Consider the following 24,664-nt stretch of genomic DNA (forward strand, 5'->3'; position numbering starts at 1 on the left):
CCTGTTGTTAGGGCATACTGAGGTATGTCCTAACAACTGCCTGTGTACTATCCGTACACAGGCTAATGTACTGGCCTATAGCTATAGGCCAGTACATTGAAGTTTAAAAATAAAATAAAAACAAAGTAATGTTAAATAAAAAAAATACACATACACTTTTTTTATAATAAACATTAAAATAAGTCTCAATACATAAAACATACACATAATCGGTATAGGCGCGCCCGTAATAGCCTGCACAACAATTTTTTTGCATAATTTATGATGTGTACTCTGTAAAAAAATAAAATAAAAATAGCTTTCTATCACTTAGGCCCCATTCACACGACCGTGCCCGCAATCAGGGCCCGCGATTGCGGGCACGGCCGGCCGCCGACTGCCACCCGCATTTTCGGGCCGTGCTCCCATACAAAGTATGGGAGAACGGCCCGCAAAATGCAAAAGGACGGACATGTTCCATCATTTTCGGAACATTTCTACGGCACGGACACCCATCCGTAGCGCTACGGAAATGTGTCCGCGCTCAATGAAAGTGAATGGAGGTTATTTACGGTCGTGTGCATGGGGCCTAATTGTGAGGTACAAGGTGCGATGATGAATTTAACCTCCATGTGCCTCACATTAATAGTAATTAACCCCATCATGTACCTTACACATTAACCCATTATGACTGAGAAACATGATGAGGTTAATTACTATTAATGTGAGGCACATTCAAAATTCATCATCACACCTCGTGCCTCACATCAGAAAATGGAAGAACTTTTTTTTAATTTTTATTACTGTTGGCAAAGTAAACGAAGTATCGGTATCGAAGTCCAAATTTTGGTATCGTGACATCCCTACACTGTGGGTCGCGTCCCCCTGGGGGTTCGTGAGTCACTCACCGAGGTCCCGGTTCCAATCAATGCTGGAGCAAGGAGCTGACATCTCCTTGATCCAGCATTCCCTGTGCCGTGAGCGGCTCGACGCAGGCAGGCGGGATGTAGCGACATCATCGCGCCTTCCTGCGCTGAGTCACTCATAGTACACACCGGAGGAGGCGAAGGATCCTCCACTCGACATGGGAACGGGGATAGGTAAGTAATTATGCACATATGGGGGCATTATACTGTATGGGGGGGCTGATATTGGGGGTAGCTATGGGAGCATTAACTGTGTGGGGGCAGCTATGGGAGCATTAACTGTGTGGGGGCATTATACTATGGGGGCTGTTGGGCAAGGCGTCTGGGCATAGGAGCGCGCAGGGGTCTGATGATGATGGTGGTGCTGGGGAGGGGTAGGGGGGCCCAAGCTGAATTCTTGCACCCGGGCCCATGAGCCTTTAGCTACGCCCCTGGTCCCACAATATTATGTTTAACCTGAACCTAAACCTGTCTCAACTGATTAAGATAGGACTCAACTTCAGGAGAATTAGAATCACTGGAAGAACAAGTACCAAAACGCAGATTAAAACCATAATTACAAAAGAAAGGAGAAGTCATTGTAGATTCAAAAACCTGGTTGTTAATTGCAAATTCAGCTAAATGAAGGAATGACACCAAGTCAGTCTGACAGTCAGAGTCATAAGGGTATGTGCACACACACTAATTACGTCCGTAATTGACGGACGTATTTCGGCCGCAAGTCCCGGACCGAACACAGTGCAGGGAGCCGGGCTCCTAGCATCATAGTTATATATACGATGCTAGGAGTCCCTGCCTCGCTGCAGGACAACTGTCCCGTACTGAAGACATGATTACACTACGGGACAGTTGTCCTGCAGTGAGGCAGGGACTCCTAGCATCGTACATAAGTATGATGCTAGGAGCCCGGCTCCCTGCACTGTGTTCGGTCCGGTACCTGCGGCCGAAATACGTCCGTCAATTACGGACGTAATTAGTGTGTGTGCACATACCCTAATACCTGAGGATTTGTTCTAAAGACTGATAGACCAGTGCAGTTTGCCCATTAGATTGAGGGTGATGAGCAGACAAAAATGCCAAATCAACCTTAAGATTGAAGCACAATGCTCTTCAAAATTTGGATACAAACTGCGTACCTATATCTGAAACAATATTTTCCGGAACACCATGCAGTCTCACTATATGTAGGATAAACAACCCAGACAGGGTCACAGAGTTAGGTAACTTAGTAGTGAAACGAGTTGACACTGCTTAGAAAACCGATCCACCACCACCCAAATGACTGTCTTATTCTCAGAGGGAGGGAGATACGTAATGAAATTCATGGATAGGTGTGTCCAGGGACGGATCAGTATAGGGAGGGGCAGAAGTTCTCCAGCATGTAGAAAACGAGGCCGTTTGGCTTGAGCACACACCTCACAGGCTTGGACGTATGCTCTAACATCACGCATGTACGAAGGCCACCAGTAGTTACGGGACACCAGACGTCCAGTATTAACAACACCTGGATGTCCTGCCAAGACAGAATCGTGCACCTCTTCTAGGACCCTGAGCCTGAGTTGAGGCGGTACAAATAACTTCCCCGGAGGCAGAGCTTCAGGAGCCGAGGACTGACCCCCCCCCTTCTCTGCCAATGCCAGAGACAGCAGAAATTACAATACCTGAGGGAAGTATAGACTCAGGAACAGAATTGCATCACTAAATAGGACTAAAACATGTGGACAAAGCGTCCGCTCTGACATTCTTAGACCCAGGTCGGAAAGTAACTACAAACTTGAATCTGGCAAAAAACAGAGCCCACCTAGCCTGTCTAGGATTCAACCTTTTAGCAGATTCTAAATACATAAGATTTTTATGGTCAGTGACAACTGTAACAACATGAGCTGCCCCCTCGAGGAAATGGCTCCACTCCTCGAATGCCCACTTTATTGCCAACAATTCTCGGTTTCCAATGTCATAATTGGCTTCAGCAGGTGAAAATTTACGTGAAAAGAAGGCACATGGTCGCAAGTTGATGAAACCTGATGGACCCTGGGACAAGAGAGCTCCCACTCCCACTTCGGAATCGTCAACCTCAACAATGAAAGGCTGTTGAAGGTCTGCCTGGACCAGAACAGATGTAGAAATAAAGCACCTCTTTAAGGAGTCAAAGGCCAGCACTACCTCGGGACTTCAGTTAGCCACATCAGCCCCCTAATTAGTAAGATCAGGAAAAGGTTTTGCCAGTTTAGAAAAGCCACAAATAAATTTTCTATAATAGTAAGCAAAACCTAGAAAGCTCTGGAGAGCCTTAAGGGTTTTAGGCTGCACCCAGTCGACAATGGCCTGCACTTTAGCAGGATCTGTACCAAAACCCTTAGCTGCAAGTACATAGCCTAAAAAGTTCACTTCTTGAGGTTCAAGCACACACTTCTCTAGTTTGGCAACCAGAAAATGTTCCTGTAATCCCTGAATATGTCATTAACAAAACCCTGAAAAACAGCAGGGGCATTACAGAGAACGAAAGGCATCACCAGGTATTAGTAATGGCCTTCTGGGGTATTGAATGCTGTCTTACACTTATTGCCGGACCTGCTAAAATTATAAGCTCTACTGAGGTCCAGCTTGGTGAAAAATCTAGCCCCTTGTAGCGGATTAAACAAGTCAGGAATCAAAGTCAGTGGATACTGATTTTTAACAGTAATCCTGTTAAGTTCTCGATAGTCAATACAAGGCCTAAAACCTCCATCTTTTCTTTCCACAAAAAAAAAAGAAACCTGACCCTACAGGAGATGAGGAGGGTCTGATAAAACCTTAAGCAATGTAGTCTTTTAAAGCCTGGCGTTCGGGAACAGACAGATTAAAGATACGCCCCTTGGGCAAACGGGAACCATGCACCAAATCAATAGGGCAATCATATTCCCCATGAGGAGGCAATTTATCACACTCAAAGACAGGGAACACATCAGAGAAGTCTTCAAGATACTGAGACCGGGCAGGTTGGGAGGTGGAGATGGAATAAATGGGTAGAGACATACAGGAAAACCAGCAGTCAGGATGCTACTTGACAATATCACCCGAGCGCCAATCCACAACAGGGTTGTGCTTACGAAACCAGGGAATTCCCAGCACAACCACAGCAAGCAATGACTCAAGGACATAAAATGACATCTTCTTATAATGCATGGTCCCCACCAACACAGAAATTTCAGCAGTAATCAAATGAATCTTTTCATGATGCAAAGGGGAGTTATAGATAGCAGATAAAGCAATGGGAATAGACAACCTGATAAGGGGCAGATTTAGTTATTTTACAGCCCTAGAGTCAATTAAATTAAAAGCTTCCCCACAGTCAATAAATGCTTTTTCCCAACAATTGTTCTTATTGTAAGACAACAAAACTGGGAGTAAAACTTCAGCGGAAAAAAAGAGAGGATACCTGAGTATCGAGATGAGCTTCCTCGAACTCATCTAGGCAATGAAGTTTTCCGGTAACGGGCGTTTTAGGACAGGAGCAAAGCTGATGTAAGGGATCACCACAATAGAAACACAGTCCATGTTCCCTCCGGTAGAACCTCCTGTCACGGTCAGATCGCACGACTCCAATTTGCATAGGTTTGTCAGAAGTAGGCGATATAGCTTCCACTCTTGGCAAGGGAGGTATAGCAGATGACTGTTCCAGATGACCCTCATGTAGCTGTCTATCCAGTCTAAGAGCAAGGGATATGGCTGACTCAAGAGAGGCAGGAGGAGGATGATGCACCATGGCATCCTTTATGGCTTCAGTAAGCGCTACACGAAACTGGCAATGAAGGGCTGGATCATTCCATTTAATGTACCCATAATAATCCACATTACACAAACTGATCTTACATTTATCATAACTAGTATTGCAATTATTCATTGGTGGTCCTTATGAGTCGTCAATCTGCCATGCACAATACATTAATTGACCACATAATGTAACAAAATACTATTACTAAATTTGGTGTTTTCATCTTTAGGGTTTATATTATATGTGGGGCACTATCTGCTGGAGTGTCTATATGTGGGCATTATCTACAGGGTTGGCTTTATGTGGGACACAATCTACAGGGGTGGCTATATGTGGGGACTACCTACAGGGGTGGCTATATGTGGGACACTATCTATAGGGGGCAGTATGTGGGGAACTATCTACAGGGGCTCTATGGGAGTCACTATCTGCATTGGGATCTATATAGAGCACTATCTGCAGGGGGCTCTATGGTGGCACTATCTATAGGTGGCACGGTGTGTGTGTGTGTGTGTGTGTGTGTGTGTGTGGGGGGGGGACACAGAGTATGGTGCTATTATAATTAGAAGTGCAGTGTATGGTGCTATGATAATCAGGGAGAGTGTATTGTGCTATTACAATTAATGATGCAGTGTATGGTGCTATTATATTTAGGTGCGCAGTGTCTGGCGCCATGATAACTTTATCTTTGTTCAAAGGTGCAGAAATGTTTGAACGGTGAGAAGCTGAAGACATCTGAGTTGCAAACGGCAGAAATTGGCTGTGGCCGGGAGAAGTCATCATAGAGGTCTGGACCGGATGGAGAAGAAAGCGAAAAATAACTAGAATCTGAGATCGTCACCTGTGAGTCACTTAATGTAAATGTTTATTCTGCCTCTAATCAGTACTGTAGTCACTGTATGATCTGCAGCGAGATGATGGATGGTCTGATTTTTTTTTGTGAAACAGCAACTCCCAACATATCCTTATCATTGTTTGGGCCATGCTGGGAGCTGTATACAATTTAGTACAAAACCTATACTGCAGGGGTTGCACTAAATTGAGCTGTATTTGTGCTGGTGTTGTATTTATGTACTGAGCTTGGTTCTGGCACTGTATATATGTACTAAGCTTGGTTCCGGCACTGTATATATGTAATGAGCTTGGTTTTAGTGCTGTATATATGTACTGATCTTGTTTCTGGAGCTGTATATATGTACTGAGCTTTGTTCTGGTGCTGTATATATCTACTGAGCTTGGTTTTGGCACTATATATATGTACTGAGCTTGGTTCTGGCACTGTAAACACTACCGTTCAAAAGTTTAGGGTCACTTAGAAATTTCCTTATTTTTGAAAGAAAAGCACCGTTTTTTTTCAATGAAGATAACATTAAATTAATCAGAAATACACTCTATACATTGTTAATGTGCTAAATGACTCTTCTAGCTGCAAACATCTGGTTTTTAATGCAATATCTACATAGGTGTATAGATGCCCATTTCCAGCAACCATCACTCCAGTGTTCTAATGGTACATTGTGTTTGCTAACTGTGTTAGAAGGCTAATGGATGATTAGAAAACACTTGGAACCCCTTGTGCAATTATGTTAGCACCGCTGTAAACAATTTTGCTGTTTAGAGGAGCTATAAAACGAACCTTCCTTTGAGCTAGTTGAGAATCTGGAGCATTCCATTTGTGGGTCCGATTAAACTCTCCAAATGGCTAGAAAAAGAGAGCTTTCATGTGAAACTCGACAGTCTATTCTTGTTCTTAGAAATGAAGGCTATACGATGCGAGAAATTGCCAAGAATCTGAAGATTTCCTACAACGGTGTGTACTACTCCCTTCAGAGGACAGCACACACAGGCTCTAACCAGAGTAGAAAGAAAAGTGGGAGGCCCCGTTGCACAACTGAGCAACAAGACAAGTACATTAGAGTCTCTAGTTTGAGAAATAGACGCCTCACAGGTCCTCAACTGGCAGCTTCATTAAATAGTACCCGCAAAACGCGAGTGTCAACGTCTACAGTGAAGAGGCGACTCCGGGATGCTGGCCTTCAGGGCAGAGTGGCAAAGAAAAAGCCATATCTGAGACTGGCTAATAAAAGGAAAAGATTAATATGGGCAAAAGCACACAGACATTGGACAGAGGAAGATTGGAAAAAAGTGTTATGGACAGACGAATCGAAGTTTGAGGTGTTTGGATCACACAGAAGAACATTTGTGAGATGCAGAACAACTGAAAAGATGCTGGAAGAGTGCCTGACACCATCTCTCAAGTATGGTGGAAGTAATGTGATGGTCTGGGGTTGCTTTGGTGCTGGTAAAGTGGGAGATTTGTACAAGGTGAAAGGGATTTTGAATAAGGAAGGCTATCACTCCATTTTGCAACGCCATGCCATACCCTGTGGACAGCGCTTGATTGGAGCCAATTTCATCCTACAACAGGTCAATTTAGGGAAGAAGCAGGCAGCTGGTATTCTATCTGTAATGGAGCACAGCCACCAGATCTTAACCCCATAGAACTGTTGTGGGAGCAGCTTGACCGTATGGTACGCAAGAAGTGCCATCAAGCCAATCCAACTTGTGGGAGGGCCTTCTGGAAGCATGGGGTGAAATTTCTCCTGATTACCTCAGCAAATTAACAGCTAGAATGCCAAAGGTCTGCAATGCTGTAATTGCTGCAAATGGAGCATTCTTTGACGAAAGCAAAGTTTGAAGGAGAAAATTATTATTTCAAATAAAAATCATTATTTCTAACCTTGTCAATGTCTTGACTATATTTTCTAGTCACTTTGCAACTCATTTGATAAATATAAGTGTGAGTTTTCATGGAAAACACAAAATTGTCTGGGCGACCCCAAACTTTTGAACGGTAGTGTATATATATATATATATATGTATACATATATATATATATATATATATATATATTGTAAAGCGTTTGCCTGACACAGGTTCTGTGCCGACGCCCGGGGTTAATTAGCCTTCATCAGCTCCAAGGTCTGCTAGAGTGACGCGATCTGTTACCACTCAGGCTTGCAGGCTGAGGAGAGGGAGAACTTATCACAGCCTGGCCTGACGGTTCTAGCTCCTGCCCTTGGTCTATTTATACCCTCACTTGCAGCATGTTCCTTGCCTGTGATTCTCTTCTTTCCTGGCTCTGCTATTCCTGCTATTGACCTGATTTATCGCTATAACTTTTTGACCCTGGCTTGCCTGACTATTCTCCTGCTCTGTTTTGCTACTACGTACTCTCCTGGTTTGATTCGGCTCGTTCACCACTGCCTGTTGCTCACGGTTTTCCTTGGGCAACTGCCCCTACTCCCCTTTGCTTCTGTGTGCCCTTGTCTTGTGTTGTCTGTCTTGCACTTACTGAGCGTAGGGACCATCGCCCAGTTGTACGCTGTCACTTAGGACGGGCCATGCAAGTAGGCAGGGACTGAGTTGCAGGTAGATTAGGGCTCATCTGTCGTCTCCCTACCCCTATTCATTATATATATATATATATATATATATACAGTGAAGGAAATAAGTATTTGATCCCTTGCTGATTTTGTAAGTTTGCCCACTGTCAAAGACATGAACAGTCTAGAATTTTTAGGCTAGGTTAATTTTACCGGTGAGAGATAGATTATATAAAAAAAAATAACAGAAAATCACATTGTCAAAATTATATATATTTATTTGCATTGTGCACAGAGAAATAAGTATTTGATCCCCTACCAACCATTAAGAGTTCAGCCTCCTCCAGACCAGATACACGCTCCAAATCAACTTGGTGCCTGCACTAAAGACAGCTGTCTTAAATGGTCACCTGTATAAAAGACTCCTGTCCACAGACACAATTAATCAGTCTGACTCTAACCTCTACAACATGGGCAAGACCAAAGAGCTTTCTAAGGATGTCAGGGACAAGATCATAGACCTGAACAAGGCTGGAATGGGCTACAAAACCATAAGTAAGATGCAGGGTGAGAAGGAGACAACGTTCGTGCAATAGTAAGAAAATGGGAGACATACAAAATGACTGTCAATCGACATAGATCTGGGGCTCCATGCAAAATCTCACCTCGTGGGGTATCCTTGATCCTGAGGAAGGTGAGAGCTCAGCCGAAAACTACACGGGGGAACTTGTTAATGATCTCAAGGCAGCTGGGACCACAGTCACCAAGAAAACCATTGGTAACACATTACGCCGTAATGGATTAAAATCCTGCAGTGCCCGCAAGGTCCCCCTGCTCATGAAGGCACATGTACAGGCCCGTATGAAGTTTGCAAATGAACATCTGGATGATTCTGAGAGTGATTGGGAGAAGGTGCTGTGGTCAGATGAGACTAAAATTGAGCTCTTTGGCATTAACTCAACTCGCCGTGTTTGGAGGAAGAGAAATGCTGCCTATGACCCAAATAACACCATCCCCACTGTCAAGCATGGAGGTGGAAACATTATGTTTTGGGGGTGTTTCTCTGCTAAGGTTACAGGACTACTTCACCGCATCAATGGGATAATGGATGGAGCCACGTACCGTCAAATCCTGAGTGACAACCTCCTTCCCTCCAAATCTTAATGATTTACAGATGATCTGCAAAGAGGAGTGGGCCAAAATTCCATCTAACATGTGTGCAAACCTCATCATCAACTACAAAAAACGTCTGACTGCTGTGCTTGCCAACAAGGGTTTTGCCACCAAGTATTAAGTCTTGTTTGCACAATGCAAATAAATATATATAATTTTGACAATGTGATTTTCTGTTGTTTTTTTTTATATAATCTATCTCTCACTGGTAAAATTAACCTAGCCTAAAAATTCTAGACTGTTCATGTCTTTGACAGTGGGCAAACTTACAAAATCAGCAAGGGATCAAATACTTATTTCCTTCACTGTATATATATATATATATATATATATATATATATATATATATATATATACACATTTATGACATTTTTGTGCATGCTCAGTTAAGATTGACATATATCAAGTATCAGTGGTTGTATGGTATTAGAGAAAAAGGTATCTTGAATGGGTAACTTGCAATACAAGACACAGCCCATGGATAAGAGTGGTGCTGCGTCTGGCAAAAATCATTCCTTCAATCAACCTTAAGGAAGAATGTACTGTACACTCTGCTCATTGCTTACAATATGTAGACCACATTACAAACTTCCATGTACCAAGTGTTCACCAAAAACTCAGTCTCAGTCATTATTTAGTTTTCAATGCTGCTTTGGGTACATTTGAATGTACGATTGACAGAAATGAACATGCATATAGAAAAATGTGGTGATGTATGTAAAACATATAAAAAACATAATTAGCCATTTATATCATTATATAACTGATAAATGATGGGAGTGTAATAGTAAATAGGAGAAGAAAAATGCTAATTGCTTGCCTGCACTGTTTGCAATGGTAAATAACAAGTATTTAGTTTAACCTTCATATGGCATTTCTTTTAACTTTACTTATCCTTTTTATTTAATTCTTCCACTCCTGTTGTTCAATTAGTGTTTGACCCCTTTAGCAGAGATGTAAATTAAATGACATTTCAATGCCATCCCATATTTAAAATTCTGTGTTAGTTGTGGATCATAAATGATGATCTTCGTTCTTTAGCTAATTTATTCATTTAACAATTTCCCTCCAGAAGTTCCAGCAGAAGGCTCTGAAGCAAACTAAGCAGAATAAATCCAAGTCGGCTGAATTTCTGATGGGTGAGCCTTGCTTGATGAGTTATTGCTCATAATTTGTGTAAGGATTAATTAACTAATTACAGACAAATGGCTGTGGGCGAAATTTTGCTCTTGCTTGTCATGGTGCAATTTGTAATTATTTTAATCATTTATTCTCTTTTTTTGGGGGAGAGTTAATTTTAACCTAATTCTGTTTTGGCGACATTTGAGGACGATACACTCCAATATTTCAGCAATGGAATTACTCGAAGGAATGTTCTTGTCATTGAAATACTTTTGCAATGATATGCTTCTGTGACCTCTATGTTTTGTGCAGTCAAAGAAGACAAGGCTGAAGCAGAATGCATTGAAAATCCACTTTTTAACATCATCCGCACAGATATTTCAGATTATCAATCTTCAGGGGAGAAAATTATTAGATATGACAAGTTGGATAGCACCCTTATAACTCACTAAAAAAAAACTCACGCAAGAAGCCCAAGCTGAACCAAGAGGTGAGACTTCACTTTTAATTAAACTCACAATGAATGACAGTGGCTGAATTTCTAGCATAACCTATGTTCTTTAAGGCCGAACTTATACATTCCATTCATACAAGTTATAGCAAGTTATACAGAGGAACAAAGGACTCCAATTGAGTCATTTGCTCGGCCTATTAACATTTTTGGATGTCTGGCATCTGTCAACAAATGGTTACTGTTAACATTGCCAATTGCTTCCTTTTCTCGCACAGTATAATAAAAACCAGAACAGATCTAAACTATGTAGCAAGTGTAATAATGATGTCTGGAAATGCAAATTAGCTAAGGGATCATAATTCAAAGTGCATTCTGTGCAAATGTGAGAAATATACCTAAAATTACACAAAAAAATACAATAAATTAACAAATGTAAAACAATGAAATGTATATATAAAAACTGTTGTTATTAACATGACATTGTTGTCATTCTCACAAAATACACTTTTAAGCAAATCTGAACATTAATTTCAAATAATAACATGTAAATAATTATAGTTTTGGTATCTTAGAAACATAGAGACAGATATTTGCAGGTCTACTTGTTTTGATTCAAATATGTTAAAAATGAGGTAATATATAATACATAAAATATATTCAATATATAATGGTCGTGACTTAGTGAGAAATGGGTGTTGTCGGTCGGAAAGAGGGCATGGCATAAAATGCGTCATTGTGTGCCTAAAATGTGTCAAAATTTTGGTTCAAAAACTTGGCATACACTAGGCCAACTAATAGGTGGTATAAGAAAGAAAACAGTGTCTTGCATGTCTAGCAAGAAGCGCCAAATTTATTATACACCATGTACCATTCTGACGACCTTGTCTTAGTTTATGCTTTCTAAAATGTAGACAGTATGAGTAAATTTGACCCAATGTGAACAGAGCCCAAGAAGTCTAAAAATGAGACGCCAAATTGAAAATTGGATAACTTAAGGTACAATTCAATATATATATATATATATATATATATATATATATATATATATATATATATATATATATATATATATATATATATATATATATATATATATATGTATATAGTTATTCTAAGGATACAAAACACCAACACAATGATGAAAACATTGAAGGAGGTGGATCAAATGTCACCACAGATAAAGGCAGAATACAGTATGTATCACAGAGATGAACCAGTCCCTCGAATAATATGGAAGCAATGCATAAGTCTTGGGAGGGTTTGAATTTAATGGAGGGTTGGAACTCAATTCTAGATTATCCACTAGTAAGTCCTCCATCCTTTGAATGTTATTAATTGCATAATGCAAAGTTATGCCATTTTTAATATAGTTTGTGTATTAATACAGGGTATTTTTTTCTAAGATATCTGCTTGAAGTTAATTAATAGTATTCATCATAAATTACTGCTAGCAAAGTACTTCAAATTTGTGAGGAATTGATACAAATAATTTTTTTTTTCCATCATACAGAGAAAAACTTTTATTTGCTGAAACCTTAACATCACCTCTTTATTGGCTGGGCACACCGTAGATAGATCGATAGATAGATAGATAGATAGATAGATAGATAGATAGATAGTGGCAGGTGGGCTCACACAATTTGATCAAAATGTGAGCTAATAACCTCACTATTGTAAGTAGATTCAGCAGCAATGCATATTTATTTATTTATTTATAGTGTTTAGGTGGCATTAGTGTTTGCAGAGTGCTGTCGTCATTTTTAGATATTGTATAGATAGATATAGATATATCTATATACAGATATATCTATATCTATAGATATATATGTATATTTAATATGGCAAAGAGAGCAGCACTCCGAATGTTGGCTCATTCCAAATATTAGGTTTATTCACCCATAGTGGACAGGCAAGGCTTCGACCCTACCATTAATGTTATTTTCAAGTCACTTAAAAATTACTCAATGGTAGGGTCGAAGCCTTGCCTGTCCACTATGGATGAATAAACTTAACATTTGGATTTAACCAACATTTGGAGTGCGGCTCTCTCTTTGCCATATTGTGTTATGATTTTGACTAGGAGGTCAGTTTGGTGAGCACCCATCTGGAATTTAAAATCCTTTACTCAGTGCCGCCCTACTACTTTTGTCTTGATATAAGCTGAAATTAAAAAAGTTATCTTTCTTTTTTGTAAATTCCCTGCAATTTCATCTATGTCAAATGCATCCATTTAGAGACCAGTACCCTTTTATTAACCAACAATAATTCCTGTTCTTCTATAAATTATATTCAAATAAATGAATCAGTAAAAATTTAGAAAATATTATTACTTCTATTACTGTAAGACACATTTCAACAAAAAGTTAATGTTCAGGTATATTCGGAGCAGCTTATCTGTTGTTTTCAATACATTTAAGTTCAGTACCTAAGCATTAAGTGGAAACAGCTAAGAAAATAAATTAGCTCAAAATTGCACATAGGCATGTATGCTTCACTGAGGCAAAAGGCAGGGGAACCATTAGGTTTTATAGGCTCCTAATTTTCCTCTTTCCAAAAATCCACTTGCAAGATCCTTGACACGCTATTTAAGTGGTGACCTCTGTAGCAGTATTTGCTTTCAGTGCTTCTTGTACAGTGCTAGATTTGATGAAGTGTTCTTTATGTACTCCTTGGAAGTAATCATGCATTTTGGCAAATATCCAAGAACTTTTCCCTCAAGAACATTTGATACAGAGTGTGTTTATGTGGTTTACATGTTCACCTTTGCCACAACACTGTCATAATAGGGGGACACACGTTGGGTTTCTACAAAACAAAACACCAGCTATAACGGTGTTAATTCTGTTTGAGCTAAAAAGAATGGGGAGTGCTGATACTGGAGAACACCTCTTTTTAAGATACTCTTGTGAATATGTTTTTGTACTTTCCTGTCCATTATTTACTTTGCAACTTGTATACATTTTAATACTGCAATAGAACATATACATATTTATTCTTCATTCTCATTTTATATTAGATTTATGTTTATTCACAGTATAAGAAGGGGTGACTAATATTATTTTTCTCAGTTTGCCAGTTTTTATATATGGGGAATTTTTATATTTATCATTGCAGTTTGTACAGAAATGCATGCCAAGCAGGGAATGATGAAAACACAAAAATGTACTAAAAAAATGACTTGTCCCTTTAAAATTCTCTCTCTCTTCTCTCTATTTCTCTGTTTGTGAAAATTTTCTTCTGTAAAAGGAATGTCTCATGCATTTAATTTTAGTTTTATTAATTTGATGTAAGTCTGTAGAAGAAAAATAATGTGTTTGTTCTTTATTTAAAATGTTGCATCTATTTGGGAAAAAAGCACCAATTCTATGATGACCATATTGGAGATACATATTTTGTTACTGTATTTTCAGCATTACCAGGAAGTGATATAGTACAGTCCTCTCCCCCAAAAACCATGGTGTGACAGGGCAGATGCATACAAAGCCTTATTTGTGTTTATACTGTACAGCAGGGGTCTCAAACTCGGCCGGGTAAAAAATGGGAAAAAATGGGAAGTTGACGGGCCGCATTACTTTCAAATTTGACACAATACAAAATTATTGTTAATCAATTAGTTATTTTAACTACTATAACACTATATTACTATATTAATAATACTACATTACTATAATAATACCGCTAGGATATTTCTCCACAAGCTTATTTCAACAATCCAGTTTTCCAGTTTAAGGGCACGGCCAGATGTGGCGGAATTGCTGTGGAATTCCGCTGCGGACAGTCCGCAGTGGAATTCTCCTGCGGCCGTTTTTTACTGTTGTTTCAATACATTTTTAGGGAAGGTAGTTCAGACGTTGCGGGAAAACTCCGCTGCGGACCATAGGTTGCGGTGCGGAATTTTCCCTCCGCAGCATGCACTGACTGTTGCGGAGAAGAAGCGGAATTTCACTGCGGATTTCAGCCTTTGCAATGCAAAAACTGAAATCTGTGGCAAGTCTGCTGTTTTTTCTGCAACGTCTGTATTACCTGTCAAATATGCAAATGCTGGTGCAGATTTGTTGCGTAAATGCTCCAAATCTGCACCAACATTTGCAGCGGAAAACCTCCGCAACGTCTGGCCGCGCCCTAAGTGTCGCTAAATGCAGTCCGGCGGCTCGGTTAGCAGCGTTTGTCAGACACACATGTCAAGATTGGGCAGCCCCTTTTTAGATAGTGCCGCAGTGTCCTCTGTGGATGCTGCCACAGTGCCCCCTGTGGATGCTGCCGCAGTGCCCTCTGTGGATGCTGCCGCAGTGGCCTCTGTGGATGCTGCCCCAGAGTCCTCTGTAGATGCTGCCACAGTGCCCTCTATAGATAATTCCACAGTGCCCACTGTATATAATGCAACACTTCCCCTAGATAATACCACAGTGCCCTCTGTAGATAATGCCACAGTGCCCTCTGTTGATGCTGCCACAGTGGCCTCTGTGGATGCTGCCGCAGTGGCCTCTGTGGATGCTGCCGCAGTGGCCTCTGTGGATGCTGCCGCAGTGCCCTCTGTGGATGCTGCCCCAGAGTCCTCTGTAGATGCTGCCCCAGAGTCCTCTGTAGATGCTGCCACAGTGCCCTCTATAGATAATGCAACACACCCCCAGATAATGCCAGTGTCCTCTGTACATACTGCCACAGTGCCCAATGTAGCTGCTGCCACAGTGCACTCTGTAGATGTTGCCACAGTGTCCTCTGTAGATGCTGCCACAGTGTCCTCTGTAGATGCTGCCACAGTGCCATCTGTAGATGCTGCCACAGTGTCCTCTGCAGATGCTGCCACAATTGACTCTGTAGATGCTGCCACAGTGCCCTCTGTAGAAGCTGCCACAGTGCCCTCTGTAAATGCTGCCACAGTGCCCTCTGTAGATGCTGCCACAGTGCCCCCCGCAGAAGTTGCCACAGTGCTCTCCGCAGATGCTGCCACAGTGCCCTCCGCAGATGCTGCCACAGTGATGTCAGGGGCTTGCCGAGAGCTGGAGTACCGGAGCAGAGCCGCTTCTAGCACTCTGCCTGGGATATATGGACAGAGATGTCAGGGGCAACCCCAGAGCTGGAGTCCCGGGCAGAGCGCTAGTAGGCTCTTTCTGGGACTCCAGCTGTGCTCCTGACATCACTGGGACTCCTGCTCTGGGGAAGCCCCTGACATGATTGTCGATGTATGGACACCGATGTCAGGGAATTCCACAGATTCCTGGAGCAGAGCCGATACTAGCGCTCTGCCCAGGTCTCCACTCTGGGGAAGACCCTGACACACAGTCCATATATGGACAGCAATGTCAGGGAATTCCACAGAGTCCCGGAGCAGAGCCTGTACTAGTGCTCTGCACGGGACTCCGCTCTGGGGAAGCCCCAGACATCGTTTGTCCAAACATGGACACCGATGTCAGGGAATTCCACAGAGTCCTGGAGCAGAGCCTATACTAGCTCTCTGCCCGGGACTCTGCTCTGGAGAAGACCCTGACACACTGTCCATATATGGACAGCGATGCCAGGTAATTCCACAGAGTCCCGGAGCAGAGCCTGTACTAGCGCTCTGTACGGGACTCCAGTTCTGGGGAAGCCCCAGACATCGCTGTTCATATGTGGACAGTGATGTCAGGGAATTCCAGAGTCTCGGAGCAGAGCCTATACTAGCAGCTCTGTGTCCCGTGGGCCGGAGATGACAGCCCCAAGGGGCCGCATGCGGCCCGCGGACCGCTTGCTTGAGACCCCTGCTGTACAGTGTTGCTATTCTGCCTTATATAGGCCTCCAGCAGTACAAAAATTGATGGGGCTGTTAGACGAAAGAACCCCATCACCAGCTTCTGGCAGGGGGACCTTTACATCCACTTAAACACATTTTATATCTAAATTACATGTATTTATACCAATAGGAAACATGTTCCCATAACTAGAATTCATAGGGTACATTGCATAGTCAGAAATAGACCCTTCACCTTGTTGACAGCAAACTGAGCTGTAGTAATACATTATCAACAGCCACAGGACTACTTTTACTTGAGTAGCAACCAAGGGATTGTACGAGGGTGAGTCAAAAATGTATCTGCACTCTAGTTATATTAAAACTTCTGTTGGCCGCACTGTCTTATCAGCTCTTTCTGTACGAAGTCGCTGTCTCCCTAGTCACTGCTGAGCAGGTTTGAACAAGTTGCGGCACTTTATTTGTGACTGCGGTGCGAGAAACAATGGCTGCCCCACTTGTGAGTTGCATGAAAGAAGAGCAGTGTGCAGTGATTTGTTTTTTGTGGTCTGAGGTTGTTTCTGCTCCCGATGTTTATCGAAGACTTTGTGGATAGCATGGAAAAGTGTTTTGTTGTGAAGAAGTGTGTATAAATGGATAGAGAAGTTCAAGATAGGTCGCACATGTGTCAGCCATGAAGAAGGAGCCGAATGCCCATCCATGTCCACAACTGATGACAACATTGAGCGTACACGAGAACTGATTCTATTGTATAGACTATCACCGTGAACTGATTCTATTGGATAGACTATCACCGTGAATTGATTCTATTGGATAGACTATCACCTGCTTGGTCCCCTTAAAGAAGCCGTACGAGGATGAAGATTCATGTCTGATGAAGAGGTGAAGACAGCGGTGCATTCGTGACTCGCAGCTCAGCCTAAAACATTTTTTTAATGTGGGAGTACAAAACCTTGTTGACAGGTGGACAAAGTGTATTGAAGAGCAGGGAGATTATGTCGAAAAATGATGTATTTGTCTTCTCTGAAAGTTGATTCAAATAAATTCTGCAGCCAGAGTGCGGATATTTTTTGACTTACCCTCGTAGTATCATATATCACATATTACTTTAGAGGCAATTTATATATCTAATATGACTTATTGTACAGGAAGATTATTGAAGCTATAGATAGTGCTCTTATTTATTAGTACATTTTGTTTTATCCACCACTTCCTTCTTTTCTTGGTCTGATACTAATAGTTTTTGGAAAGCAGTATACAGTGGGTTTTTTTTTTTAAATACTCTATATAGATCATTTCAGTACAAGACTGACAAGATTTGATATTCATTTTATTGCAAAATTTTAAAATATGAACTGCACATAATGGCATAAATAATAGTCAGGGATGTCATTGTGACTATCAAGGATAGCATGTTCAGTAAAAACAGTGATTGATTAATAAGGCCCAACTCATAAGGCATAGGGCATCTGGAGTCATAAAAGCAATATAATTATTACTTGAGATGAGTTTCCAATTGAGATTTTATATTGGCATGTGATTAATAATTTATGGAAGAAAGGTTGGAAGCAATGACCTACCATAATTGAAAATAAAAGCCACATACAAATTAAGGTTACATTATTAATATGAAATATTATAAATTTCATCATGACGTTAATAAAACATAATGTGAGTGGAAATGTATAATAAAAAAAAAGATTTAGTGTAGTCAAAGAGACACTGTGCTCGCACTTAACATTCATATTTAACATTCCATTTTATCATAAGGTACTCACCTGAATAATCAATGAAAAATGAAATGTTTTCGATTAATTGGTCATGTGACCAATTGAATTACAGTTGAATTACAGTAATATAAAATAAAAATAAAATTTTTTGACTGTTATCCTTCTTATTTTCATATGAATACACATAGACTTTTTTTTAGTGTGTCAATTTCCAATTTCAACTAGCACATGCCGGGCTGTAGACCATAGAATATATTCTGTTACATGTACTGTATGTGGAATTGTGCAACAGTTGCCATTAAAGATGTTATGTGAAAGTTGTGCAACTTTTGAAATTGGAGCTTAACCCCTTAAGGACGCAGCCTTGTTTTGGCCTTAAAGAGGCTCTGTCACCAGTTTATAAGTGCGCTATCTCCTACATAATGATCGGCGCTGTAATGTAGATAACAACAGTGGTTTTTCTTTTGAAAAACGATCATTTTTGAGCAAGTTATGAGCTAGTTTAGATTTATGCTAATTAGTTTCTTAATGACCAACTGGGCGTGTTTTTACTTTTAACCAAGTGGGCGTTGTACAGAGGAGTGTATGACGCTGACCAATCAGTGACCAATCAGCCACATACACTTCTCATTGTTCCAGCCCAGCATGATCCACAGCACAGTGTGATTGTGCAGTGAAAGAAGCTGGGCTAGAACAATGAGAAGTGTATGACGCTGATTGGTCACTGATTGGTTGTCATACACTCCTCTGTACAACGCCCACTTGGTCAAAAGTAAAAACACGCCCAGTTGGTCATTAAGAAACTAATTAGCATAAATCTAAAATTGCTCATAACGTGCTAAAAAATGATCGTTTTTCAAAATAAAAACCACTGTTGTTATCTACATTACAGCACCGATCACATTATGTAGGAGATAGCGCACTTATAAACTGGTGACACAGCCTTTTTAAGGCTCAGAGCCCATTTTTTAAAACTGACATATTTCACTTTATGTGGTAATAACTTCGGAATGCTAAACCTATCCAAGCGATTCTGAGATTGTTTTCTCGTGAGACATTAGGCTTTATGTTAGTGGTAAAATTTGTTCGATATATTCAGCGTTTATGTGTGAAAAATTGCAAAATTTATAGAAAATGTTGAAAAAATAGCATTTTTCTGAATTTAAATGCATCTGCTTGTAAAATTGGTGGTTATACCACCCAAAATAGTTACTAGTTCACATTTCCCATATGTCTACTTTAGATTGGCATCGTTTTTTTAACATTCTTTTATTTTTCTTGGACGTTACAAGGCTTAGAACATAAACAGCAATTTCTCATATTTTGAAGAAAATTTCAAAAGCCTTTTTTTTTAAGGTACCTGTTCAGTTCTGAAGTGGCTTTGAGGGGCCTATGTATTAGAAACCACCATAAACCACCCCATTTCAAAAACTAGACCCCTCAATCTATTCAAAACAGCATTTAGAACATTTTTTTAACCCTTTAGGCATTTAACAGGAATTAAAGCAAAGTGGAGGTGAAATTTGCAAATTTAATTTTTCTTGCTCAATTTCAATTTTATTCAATTTTTTTCTGTAACACAGAAGGTTAAACCAGAGAAACACTACTAAATATGTATTGTCCAGATTCTGCAGTTTTTATAAATGTCCCACATGTGGCCCTACTGCGCTCGTGGACTAAAACACAAGCCCCAGAAGCAAAGAAGAACCTAGCGCATTTTGGGGCCTCTTTTTATTAGAATATATTTTAGGCAGCATGCCAGGTTTGAAGAGGTGTTGAGGTGCCAAAACAGTAGGAATCCCTGAAAATTGACACAATTTTGGAAACTACACCCCTCAAGGAATTCATGTATGGTTGTTGTTACCATTTTGACCACACCGTTTTTTCACAGCACGTATTTGAATTGGGCTGTGAAATTTAAAAAATTACATTTTTTCCAATAAGATGTCATTTTTGATAAAAATTTCTTATTTTCACAAGAAATAAAACACCCCATTCTGTTGCCCAATTTGTCCTGAGTGCGGCAATACCCAATTTGTGGTGATAACTGCAGTTTGGGCCCATGGGAGGTCTCAGAACGAAAGGAGCGCTATGTGTTCTTTGGAGTCCAGCTTTTGCTGGATTGGTGTTCGGTTGCCATGTCGCATTTGCAGAGACCCAGAGGTATCAAAGCAATGGAAACCCACCAGAAGTGACCCCATTTTTGAAACTACACCCCTCAAGGAATTCATTTATAGGTGTTGTGACTATTTAGATGCCACAGGTTTTTCACAGAACTTATTTGAATTGGGCTGTGAATTAAAAAAAAACCATTTATTTTCCAATAATATGTGGTTTTGGCTCAAAATTTCTTATTTTCACAAGAAATAAAATACCCCATTTTGTTGCCCAATTTATCCTGAGTGCGGCAATACCCAATTTATGGTGATAAACTGCAGTTTGATACCATGGGAGGGCTCAGAAGAAAAGGAGCGCTATGTGTTCTTTGGAGTCCAGATTTTGCTGGATTGATTTTCGGGTGCCATGTCGCATTTGCAGAGCCCCAGAGGTATCAAAGCAATGGAAACCCACCAGACGTGACCCCATTTTGTAAACTACACCACTTAAGGCATTCCTCTAGATGTGTAGTGAGCATTTTGATCCCACAGGTATTGTCTAAAAGGTAATGCGCAGCAGATGGTGCAGTGTGAGATTTGCAATTTTATATATATATATATATATATATATATATATATATATATGCCATTTCAGTGTCCAATATATTGTGCCCAGCATGCACCACCAGAGATATACACCCCATAAATTGTAATGGGGGTTCTCCTGGGTACGGCAATACCCTACATGTGGCTGGCTGTTATCTGCTGCCTGGGCACACGGCAAAGCTTAGAAGGGAAGGACCACCATTTGGCCTACTGAGCTTTTCTGGTGCTAAGTCGTGAATGCAGAAGCCCCTGAGGTACCAGTACAGTTGAAACCCCCCAGAAGTGACCCCATTTTAAAATCTACACCCCTTAAGGCATTCATCTAGAGGTGTAGTGAGCATTTTGATCCCACAGGTATTGTCTAAAAGGTAATGCGCAGCAGATGGTGCAGTGTTAGATTTGCAATTTTCTATATATCTATGCCATTTCAGTGTCCAATATATTGTGCCTAGCATGTGGCTTCTCCTGGGTATGGCAATACCCTACATGTGGCTGATATCAGCTGCCTGGGCACACAGCAGGGCTCAGAAGGGAAAGATGAGGGGGATAAGCTGTGCGGAGTGCATCAGGGTAGATTAAAAATCGAAGGGATGTATGATAAATTTTACAACATTCTTTTAAACAGAGCCCTGGTTTTTCGGGACACGTGTCACATTGATATGTTGTGTCCTCCCTTATCCCCCTCGTACAGCAGACTTTGCACATCTTTTGGCTTTTTCCCTTCTTGCCAGTTTGGGGAATTTCTTCTGGAAAGTGTTGCCCTGGTACAATGCGTGTGGCCTCGCTTCCAGAAGTACAGGGTGCCACCCCTTCTTGGTCCCTAAAGATTAGGTTCTTGATAAGCACCTCCTGAAATTCCAGGAAAGTTCCCCTCTGGCCTGTACATCGATGTAGCACGTAGGTATTGTACAATGCCATCTGTATGATGTGCAAGGCCAGCTTCTTATACCACACCGCATGTAGGGCTTCAGGACTTGATCTGAGAAGTCCACCCCTCCCATGTACCTGTTGTAGTCCAGGATGCAGTCTGGTTTGGGGGTCTCTGTACTGGTACGTCGTACAGGCTACATGGGTACAGGTGTGGTATCCCTCTTGTCCTTGTACGTGACACACAATATGTTGCTGCTAGATTGTGCCCTGCTCTCACCCCTTCTGAGTGTTTACCCAAGCAGAGTCTTAGGGAGGCCTCTCAGATTTCTTCTAGCAGTGCTGCATGCCGCAGTACTTATGGAAGCAAGGCAGTTGAAGAGTGGGACGCTGGTATAAAAATTATCCAGGCAGAGGTGGTAACCCTGGTCCAGCAGTAGGTGCACCAAATCCCACACAATTTTTTGCATTAACTCCCAGTAAGTGGGGGCATACTGGGGGCTGAATACTGGTGTCCTTCCCTTCATATATCCTAAATTTGTAGGTATACCCTGATGCACTTTCGCACAGCTTATACATCTTCACGCCATACCTTGCCCTCTTACTCGGCATGTACTGGCGGAATTTAAGCCTCCCTCTAAAATCTACCAAGGACTCATCAATAGAAATACACTTCTCGGGGGTGTATGCTTGGGAAAACCGGGCACTGAAATGGTCTAATAGGGGTCTCAGTTTATACAAACGATCAAAACTGGGGCCATCTCAAGGTGGGCACTGCTCATTATCAGTATAATGTAAGAAGCGAAGTATTGCCTAATTTATTTTTTTTCGGTTCCAGTTCAGTTCTGAACTTGCTTTGAGGGGCCTATATATTAGACACCCCCATCAAACACCCCATTTTAGAAACTAGACCCCTCAACGTATTCACAACGGCATTTAGAAAGTTTATTTACCCTTTAGGTGTTTTACAGGTATTTATAGAAAAGTAGAGGTGAAACTGACATATTTCTTTTTTTTTATCAGAAAATCCTTTTTATTCAATTTTTTTTCTGTAAAACAGAAGGTTTTACCAGAGAAATGCAACTTAATACTTAGGGCCACCTAGAGGATTATAAGGCCTCCTTTTTATTAGGCACCATGTCCGGTTTGAAGAAATCTTGTGCTGCCAAAACAAGGGAAATCCCTCAAAAGTGACCCCATTTTGGAAACTAGACCCCTTGAGGAATTCATTGCAGTTTTCTTGGGGTGCATGCAACTTTTTGATCAGCTTTTATTCTATTTTTGAGTGGCGTGGTGACTAAAAAACAGCAATTCTACTATTGTTTTTTTATTCTATTTTTTTACAGTGTTCACCGTGCGCTATAAATGACATATTCACTTTATTCTGCGGGGCAATACGATTACGGCGATACCATATGTTTATAGTTTTTTTTATGTCTTATGGCGTTTGCACAATTAAAAAAATTTTGTAAAAAATCATTTACTTTTTGTGTTACCTTATTCTAAGAGCCAGAACATTTTTATTTTTCCATCAAGAAAGGACTTGTTTTTTGCGTAACGAACTGTAGTTTTGATCAATACCAGTTTTAGGTACATGCGACTTTTTGATCTTTTTATTCCAATTTTTGGGAGGTGAAGGGACAAAAAAATTGTGATTCTGGTATGGTTTATTATTATTTTCTTTTATGGCGTTCACCGCGCGGGATAAATAATGAAATAATTTTGTAGTTCAGGCAGTTACGGACGCGGTGATACCAATTATGTATAGTTTATTTGTTTATATATCTATTTTTATTAATAATAAAGGATTGATAAGGGAAAAGGGGGGATTTTTACTTTTATTACTTTTAAAACTTTTATTTTCTTATTTTTACACAACTTTTTAAACTTTTTTTTAACTTTCTTACTTTGTCCCACTAGGGGACTTGAGGGCAGAAGGCCCTGATTGCTATTCTGATACACTGCACTACATGCGTAGTGCTGTGTATTACAGCTGTCAGCTACTCACTGACAGCAAGCATAGTGGGTTCTGACTTTGTCTTCCGTAGATGGCATAGCCGGACGCCATTGTTAGGCATCCGCTTGCCATAGCCACCATCGCCGGCCGCTATCGTGTAGCGTGCCGTCGATGGTGGTTTAACCCCTAAAAAGCCACGATCGCTATTGAACCGGCTTTTAATGGGGTTAATCAGCGGGGACACAGCGATCGGTCCCCGCTGTAGGAGCGAGACAGCAGCAGCTGTCCCAGCTCCTGTATGTGTCGGGAAGAGGGCCAAAATGGCCATTACTCCCGTGACGTACTATTAGGTCATGGAGCGCGAACGATACAGCTACCATGACCTAATAGTACGTCCAGGAGCGGGAAGGGGTTAAAGCACCTATCTCTTTTATGTGAATTTTCTGAATTAGCTGTCATATGTGTGTACATGAGGAATAACACTATTTCTGGTCATTATATGTCTTGTATAAGGCATTATTAACACTTTTTTCCATTGCAGGCTTTATCTCTAAATCTCAGTTGTCTCTGAGTTTAAAAGGGGTATTACACAGGACGATTATTGAGCAGACGAGCGTTCATATAACACTCGTTGCCGATAATTGCCCTGTGTAAAAAGGAAAACGATCAGCAGATGAACGAGCAAATGCTCGATCATCTGCTGGTCGTATCGCTTTAAAAAAGTAAAAGATTATCGTTGTCGGCAGCACATCTCCATGTGTAAACAGGGAGACACACTGCCGACATGATAATAATGGATGGGGACGTGCGATCAGAGTAACAACCACTCATCCCCATTCATAGCTCCGTGTGATAGGAGCAAACGAGCGCTGATCAACAATGTCTC

General features: G+C 40.9%; 1 protein-coding gene across 3 annotated transcripts in view; it reads left to right on the forward strand.

Moving 5' to 3' along the window:
• The window catches only part of LOC142651667 (uncharacterized), a 306,296-nt gene that overhangs the window by 24,495 nt on the left and 257,137 nt on the right, over nucleotides 1-24,664 (forward strand). For 2 of the 3 annotated variants that reach the window (XM_075826651.1, XM_075826654.1), the window contains exons 1-3: nucleotides 5,423-5,502; nucleotides 10,291-10,357; nucleotides 10,653-10,830. The gene's annotated coding sequence lies outside the window, so the exon portion shown is untranslated. Of the gene's footprint in view, nucleotides 1-5,422; nucleotides 5,503-10,290; nucleotides 10,358-10,652; nucleotides 10,831-24,664 lie in introns of those variants that run through there. The other variant, XM_075826652.1, reaches the window with a different exon arrangement.

Source organism: Rhinoderma darwinii, chromosome 5 (assembly GCF_050947455.1).
Source record: "Rhinoderma darwinii isolate aRhiDar2 chromosome 5, aRhiDar2.hap1, whole genome shotgun sequence".
In the NCBI taxonomy this organism is placed as follows: domain Eukaryota; kingdom Metazoa; phylum Chordata; class Amphibia; order Anura; family Rhinodermatidae; genus Rhinoderma; species Rhinoderma darwinii.